Below are 7,318 nucleotides of genomic sequence, written 5' to 3' on the forward strand. Positions count from 1 at the left end.
GAGCAGTGAAACTTTGTTACGTGCATTTCAAGCTGCTTATTGTTAAAGGAGCAGACCGTAAAATTATTCTCAGGAAACAGATCTAGACCAAGCCGTATTGAGTTCGGTTTAACTCTCATTTGATCAGTACTTTAGTTTCCTCCCAAGTGTAAGTGATATCACTACTGAAGTGAGCACCTGATCAACAGCAGGCGCGACTTTATTGGAAACTATTTTAGAATAACCAACGATCCACGAGGAATTACGGATAATCTGTCCCGAGTGAATGAATATGTTAATCAAGAGCCTTTGGCGAGCGACTTCTTGCATTCAGTAGTTTCAATTTGAGTTCAAGTAGGTTATTCTAAATATTTAAGAAGTGACTGTGTATATTTTTGGTTAATTGAGGTTCTTTGAATTTAATTATAAGGATTGACTGTGTATCTTTTTCGGTTCATTGAGGTATAACTCGAAAAACCGATATGCAAAATGTTCATAGGTTTTTCTAGTCATACCTCAATGAACCGAAACAAATACACAGTCAATCCTTAAATTAAATTCGACAACGATAGTATCTACAATAGTTTAACAGTTATAGAAATCAAAGCAGACGAAAATGACAAGATTGATAAACATTCCAGGCGTAGGAATACATACATGTGACATGAATCAGGTGATTGTTAATTTATGCACGTAACTTGACAGCTGACAAAATCAGAAGCTGGTCAACGGAGGGTAGGATCAAAATAAAGTTCATAAGACCTGTCAACCAAGGCAAGAGGCGAGAAGAACTGCAACAGTCAGACAGAACCAAACCAGAACAAATATGTCCTGGAGAAGGCGGCTGTTAGAAATGACATGGTCAGTCCCTGCCAGATTCAAACATTATTTCCCTGAGAACGGGAAAACACAGTTGGAAAAATGCGGGTTAGAAATGAAACCCAAAGACATAAAAATTGTGGAACAGGCGAACCAGCCTGCACGTTTGCTGTTTCATTCCTTCTCAGTCTTAAATTCGGCCTCCAAATGTGGTTTGGACTATGAATATGCATGGATTTCGCTAAAAAGTCTTGTCCATGACGATGCAGGTAAGCAGAAAGGGAATTCCCTCGACGGTAAAACTTGGATTCCAGACTTTCCGAAGTAAGAAAAACAGTCCACTTCCGGGTGTAGCTATTTTTTTACATTCATTGCGAAATGAATTCAATAAAACATGGCCAATTCAGCTGATCAGAATGCAGGAATTACAATTAACAAAATGACAATTTAAGTATTATTCGTTGACATTTATATGCGTGAAAATGAAGAAAAATGTATGGTATGGCAACCCAACAGATAAACTTCACTAAAGGCAGCCTATTGTTCAGATGACGTTATAGTGTAATGAATTGGGGACGTCATGAACAATGGATGACGTTATAACGATATTTTGTCTATAATATTTGTTATTAAACGCCGCACTCAAGCAATATTCAAGCTATATGGCGGGGGTCTGTAAATAATCGAGTCTGGACAATCCAGTGACGCATCATGATCATGAGCCTCGAAATACGCAATGGGCGATCTTTTTCAATTTATCTTCCCTTCACTAACCCGCCAGGTGCGCTGACCCGGACGGTCCAACCTTAAACTGACGGCGCATGTGGTATGCGCGATACGAGCACTCCATATTACTATGACGCCTATAGACAGTTAACTAGTACAACCTTCACCTCTGTCGGCAACGGTCACGCTTGTGTGCGGACAGTATATCTTTTCGCCTAAACAATTATTTATCTATTGCCATGTCCGGAAATATATGTTCCTTGATATAATTATACACCAGGGATGACCACGACTGATTGTATAGTTAACCACTAGAAAGGCGTTCGAAGCGATGCGGTGAAATCAGCTGATCGTTCATCCCAGGTCGCTTTGTTGACGTGTTGCAATCGGTACTGAAAGTGTTGCCCTTGATGTATGAATATCACACTTTTAAAAATAAAGTAGATTTTGTATACGTTCCTGTATCTATGTTGTAGTATCGCCGAGCAGATTACATCATATGCATGCATTTCAGTATGTACAGCCTAAGGCGATGCGGTACGCGAAATGTGAAGGTCTTATGCAACGTAAAGTTGCCCGTAGCCTTAATGTTGTGAAAATTGACAACAACACATGTAAGTATTTGTCAGATATATACCAGAGAGCAATGAGAAATGTTCTCAAGAAATTGTAAGAGTAACAGGCACTGTCATCAACTAGATATCATGATACAATGTTCAAAACAAAAGTAATGGAAATCACTGAAATCTGTTTTGATATTAAGGGTTATTTGGTGCATGTTGTATAAGAGGATTTTATGTATATTAATGGTAGCTGTTTGTTGCCAAATACTACCATGATTATATTCCAGTATGATCAATGAAAGATATATATTATTTTGGCCTTTTTTGAATTTTACAATGTAGAAAAAAATAATTTTCAGACACAGAGGACCCTATATATTAGTTAATTACATATTCAAGAGTATTTGTACCAACTACAATTTTTATAAAATAAAACAATATATTCATACTAATTGTCAATCTCTATAATGTTGATTGTCTTAACATTGCAGTGTCTACATCCAGTTTGCATTGACAATAATCATATGATTGTAACACAGATAAAGCTGATTCTTAACTTCATTAGGCCTTGCTTCTTATGTTTCCTTGTTCTAAACTGATGTTTCAAATTCCAACATAAACAAATTATCAATGTTATTTTTTTTCTATTCACACCAACAGATATCTGCATTGCACAATGACTCTTATTATTTTATTTAATATCTCGGCATACTTGTGCATGTGTACTAGTATTTGATTACACATGCATGACTTTTCAGCAGTGATGTTTCTGAACTGAATATTATGCTAATAAAAATAAGTAACATAAAAAAAGGACTCTTGTATTCTTTCATGTTTGAAGAATCATTCAATTCATTGTGAAAACATGTTTAATTTCTTGCATAAGTTACTTTGATCTTGATAAGATCAAAATAGATCAAAATTAAATTGAGGAGATTAAATTATGCAGTCTAATTCATTTCAGCCAGTCTGTCTAAAATCCGGTCCTATTTTTCAGGCAATAATAAATTAATGAAAATTTAAGAAACAATATACCTTGCCTGAGTGAATCAGTCAATATGCTCATTGACTAAAATTTTCAGTCAATATACATATTGGGCCTGCAACGGTGTGTCGGTTTTTCAGAATAAAAAGTGGGCTGACAATACATGTCTGCAGCTGTTTACTGACGCAGCCAGCACTGTGGGGTTCGGCGCATACTATAACGGGAACTGGGCAAATGGGCTCTGGCCCCGTGAGTGGGTGGAGGACGGCTCGACTCGTGACATGACACTGCTGGAGTTGTTTCCGATTGTGCTGTCAGTTTGTCTGTGGGGGACAGCCTTTGCTAACAGGAAAGTACTTTTCTTTTGTGATAACCAAGCTGTAGTGTCAATAATAACTAAACAGTCTTCAAAGGCACCCAGAATCATGTCACTGATTAGGCAGCTAGTGCTGCAGTGCCTCAAACACAACATTTTGTTCAAGGCCAGATATATAACAACACAAGACAATATTATCGCAGATGCACTGACGAGATTTCAGTGGGAACGATTCCGCAATGCAGCTCCATCAGCCAATCTGCATCCCACACCACTTCCAGACAATCTCTGGCAAGGCTAACAATCGAGGCAGAGAGGCACCTTCAGCGATCATTGGCGGCAAACACGTGGGCAACTTACCAGGCAGGAACGCAAGCGTTGCAAGCATTCAGGGCATCACAAAACCTGGGAGATGTCTGGCCGGTTCCAATAACTCATCTGGTACATTTCATTGCTCACCTGTTCAGTGTCAGGACATGCACCGAGTACGGTAAGAACGTATATGGCCGGTATCTCAACGTACCATAGGCTACAAAGCATGGAAGACCGCACCGGCCACTTTGTTATTACTAAAATGATTACGGAGATGCAAAAGTGTCAGGGGAGGCAGGATCACAGAAAACCAATAACAATAGACCTGCTCAAAGTAATTGTAAACAACCTGCAATTTGTCTGCTCTTCTACCTATGCAGTAAGATTGTTCAAAGCAGTATATTGCTTGGCCTTCTTTGGTTTCTTTCGGGTGAGTGAACTCGTGCAAACCAAACTTTCTCAGCCAGGGTGCGCTTTCTTGGACCTAGAAGTCCAAGACACGACTAAGACAGTAACAGTCGCTCTAAGGCATTCAAAAACGGACAGGCACTCACATGGCATAGTTGTTTCCATTTCCGCCATACCTGGCCACAATCTGTGTCCAGTGGCTGCAGTTAAAGCATACCTAACAGTTCGATCACAGGGTCAGACTCAAGCTTTCGTACACTTTGATAAATCTCCCCTGACCAGGTATCAATTTCAGGCTGTGCTAAAAAGAGCATTGGCGCATAGCGGCATCTGCACAACAGCATACTCTTCGCATTCCTTCAGGATTGGCGCAGCAACGACAGCAGCCGGTAACGGGGTGAGTTCAGATTTGATGCAGCACTTTGGTAGGTGGGGGTCAGAATGTTATAAAAGCTATATACGCATACCTGCAAACACTTAAATCGCCAACCATGCAAGAACAGTTTTCTTCCTATTGATTCATGTTTTCAGTATGGTTGATTGGGTCCAGCTTCCTGACCCGGGCGAGAGAGCACCTACAGGACAGTGACTTCGGTATTCCAAGGGGATGTCTCTGGTTGGCAAGGGGCGGCATGAGGTGGGAGGAGCTGACCGAGCTGATAGATGCCCAGGTCAAAGCAATGCAGACACCACCAAAGGCGGTGGTGATTCACCTTGGTTCGAACGACCTGGGTTAGGTAACCACGTGTCAGCTATATCATGAGATCAAGCTGGCACTCCTGAGGATACACCTCCTCCTACCTGGTGCTGTCATTTTGTGGTCAGACATGCTGCCACGGAGGTACTGGCATGTAGCCAGCCGTGCCCGGGACCTGGACGGGGCCAGGCAGAAGCTGAACAGACGAGTGGGGAACAGGGCCCGTGAGCTCGGGGGGATACGGGTTTCCCACACAGTGTTCAACCGGCAGGAGCAGCAACTGTACCTGCGTGACGGGGTTCATTTGTCACCGACCGGACTTGATCTTTTCACACAAAACATTGGCAGCTCCCTTTCCGCAGTATGCTTGTAGGAAACATTTTCAGTATAGGATAACACGGTTGGTGTACATGAGCGCGAATGGTCGTGGTTGTGGGGAAGCACCTTGGTGCTTGTGGCGGGGTGCTGGTGGACTGCATTACAAGTTACATTTGGCGTCTTGGGATATATCCCAAATTATAAATTATTTAGGATAGGGTTACCCGCTTTACAGCAGGAACCAATTTATCCATTCTGCTTTACAGCAGATGGCTTAGTGTCCGCTTTACAGCGGATGGTCAGCTTGGCAACAATAGTTGCCCTCGCTCATGGTTTGGCAATGGTACTTGCCTGGCAGCGATAGCTGCATAGCAACATGGGTTGCTTGGCAACGGTAGTTGCAGGGCAGCGGGCGCTGCATTGGTAAGCAACATGGGTTGCTTGGCAACGGTAGTTGCAGGGCAGCAGGCGCTGCATTGGTAAGCAACATGGGTTGCTTGGCAACGGTAGTTGTGGGGCAGCGGATGCTGCATCTGTAAGCAACATGGGTTGCTTGGCAACGGTTGTTGCAGGGCAGCGGTTGCTGCAGTTGGGGTTGCTTAACAGGGGTTAAGCTCATTGCCGTAGTCCACCAGTACCTCCACATCCGCGACCATTTCATCCAATAATATCTCTTGTCTTAATTTGAAGCTCCGCTATCATTCATGATGGCGGAGCCTGTCATAATGGAGCCATGTCCTTATATAATAGCATTTAGTGATTAGAACTAAATGCCTTTATGTTAGGCTTGGCACAGTTGCTAATATTATTACAGCGAAATACCTTCATTCCGTGCGGCTACGTGCCGTTTTGCATGGTGCCATCGTCTCTGGCCTAGATCCGCTCTTGGCACGTCCGGTAAAGGAGCGTTTGTTTATATTTTCTATGACCTGTTGTAGCGTGACATCAGCTCACGCAACACTTGCTCTCCAGCTTTCAGCCGTGCAACACATAGTTATATTCGCGCATTCATCTATAGTTCGTTGCACCCACCCACCCACCCTGTTATCCTTAATTCCAAGTTATTCAAGCTTTGCAGTTGTCAATTGGTGGAATTTTACTGGAGCATAATGTTTGTATATAATGATGTTGTCATGAATAAAATGTTGCGGATGGGCGGGGTGCTGGTGGACTGCATTACAAGTTACATTTGGCGTCTTGGGATACATCCCAAATTATAAATTATTTAGGATAGGGTTACCCGCTTTACAGCAGGAACCAATTTATCCATTCTGCTTTACAGCAGATGGCTTAGTGTCCGCTTTACAGCGGATGGTCAGCTTGGCAACAATAGTTGCCCTCGCTCATGGTTTGGCAATGGTACTTGCCTGGCAGCGATAGCTGCATAGCAACATGCATGGGTTGCTTGGCAACGGTAGTTGCAGGGCAGCGGGCGCTGCATTGGTAAGCAACATGGGTTGCTTGGCAACGGTAGTTGTGGGGCAGCGGATGCTGCATTGGTAAGCAACATGGGTTGCTTGCCTGATTATATATATACCTACATATACCTTGCCTGAGTGAATCAGTCAATATGCACATTGACTAAAATTTTCAGTCAATATACATATTGGGCCTGTTTATAGACACTGACTGTAACATATGTAAGTATAATCTGTGATATGCAAAAACAAATAACATAAATAAATCCATTTATCTACATGGAATGATTGTGGGGTTCAATTTGCATTTATTTAATCATCAGAAAACTTGATGATTAACTTTCTAAATTCATATTTGCTATATGATGATAATATCTACAAAATATACTTTATATTACAGGTGTCTTGAAATACTGTTGAATGAAAATCAGGATACTTAGATACATCAGGAGAGTGTGTTGGTATGTATGGGAAATAATTTGTCAACATTTAAATAAATATAATTTTACTAAAACAAGAAGATAAAACAATGATTTACATCTATTTATGCATCATAAACATTGTGTGGGGTAGTCAGTATGATTTGTTGTTTGTTGGGACAAATCTCTGTAATTTACTACTATTTTAAGATCATGAGTATCAGAATTCTGTAAGAAATGATGGATCAATGAATTAACACCTGTGATGACTCAGAGCACTGAATGGTGGGACCCATGTTATGGGGCAGAATAATATGGGTAAATCTTTTTTTTCAAAGTATGATGACTAGTATGTATA

At 41.5% G+C, this 7,318-nt stretch overlaps 1 pseudogene; it reads left to right on the forward strand.

The window, feature by feature from the left end:
• Nucleotides 1–1,055: 1,055 nt before the first annotated feature.
• LOC139464742 (integrase/recombinase xerD homolog) lies at nucleotides 1,056–4,589 on the forward strand (annotated as a pseudogene).
• The last annotated feature ends 2,729 nt before the right edge of the window (nucleotides 4,590–7,318 follow it).

Source organism: Haliotis cracherodii, unplaced genomic scaffold (genome assembly GCF_022045235.1).
Source record: "Haliotis cracherodii isolate W230 unplaced genomic scaffold, xgHalCrac1.p SCAF_17, whole genome shotgun sequence".
NCBI lineage: Eukaryota > Metazoa > Mollusca > Gastropoda > Lepetellida > Haliotidae > Haliotis > Haliotis cracherodii.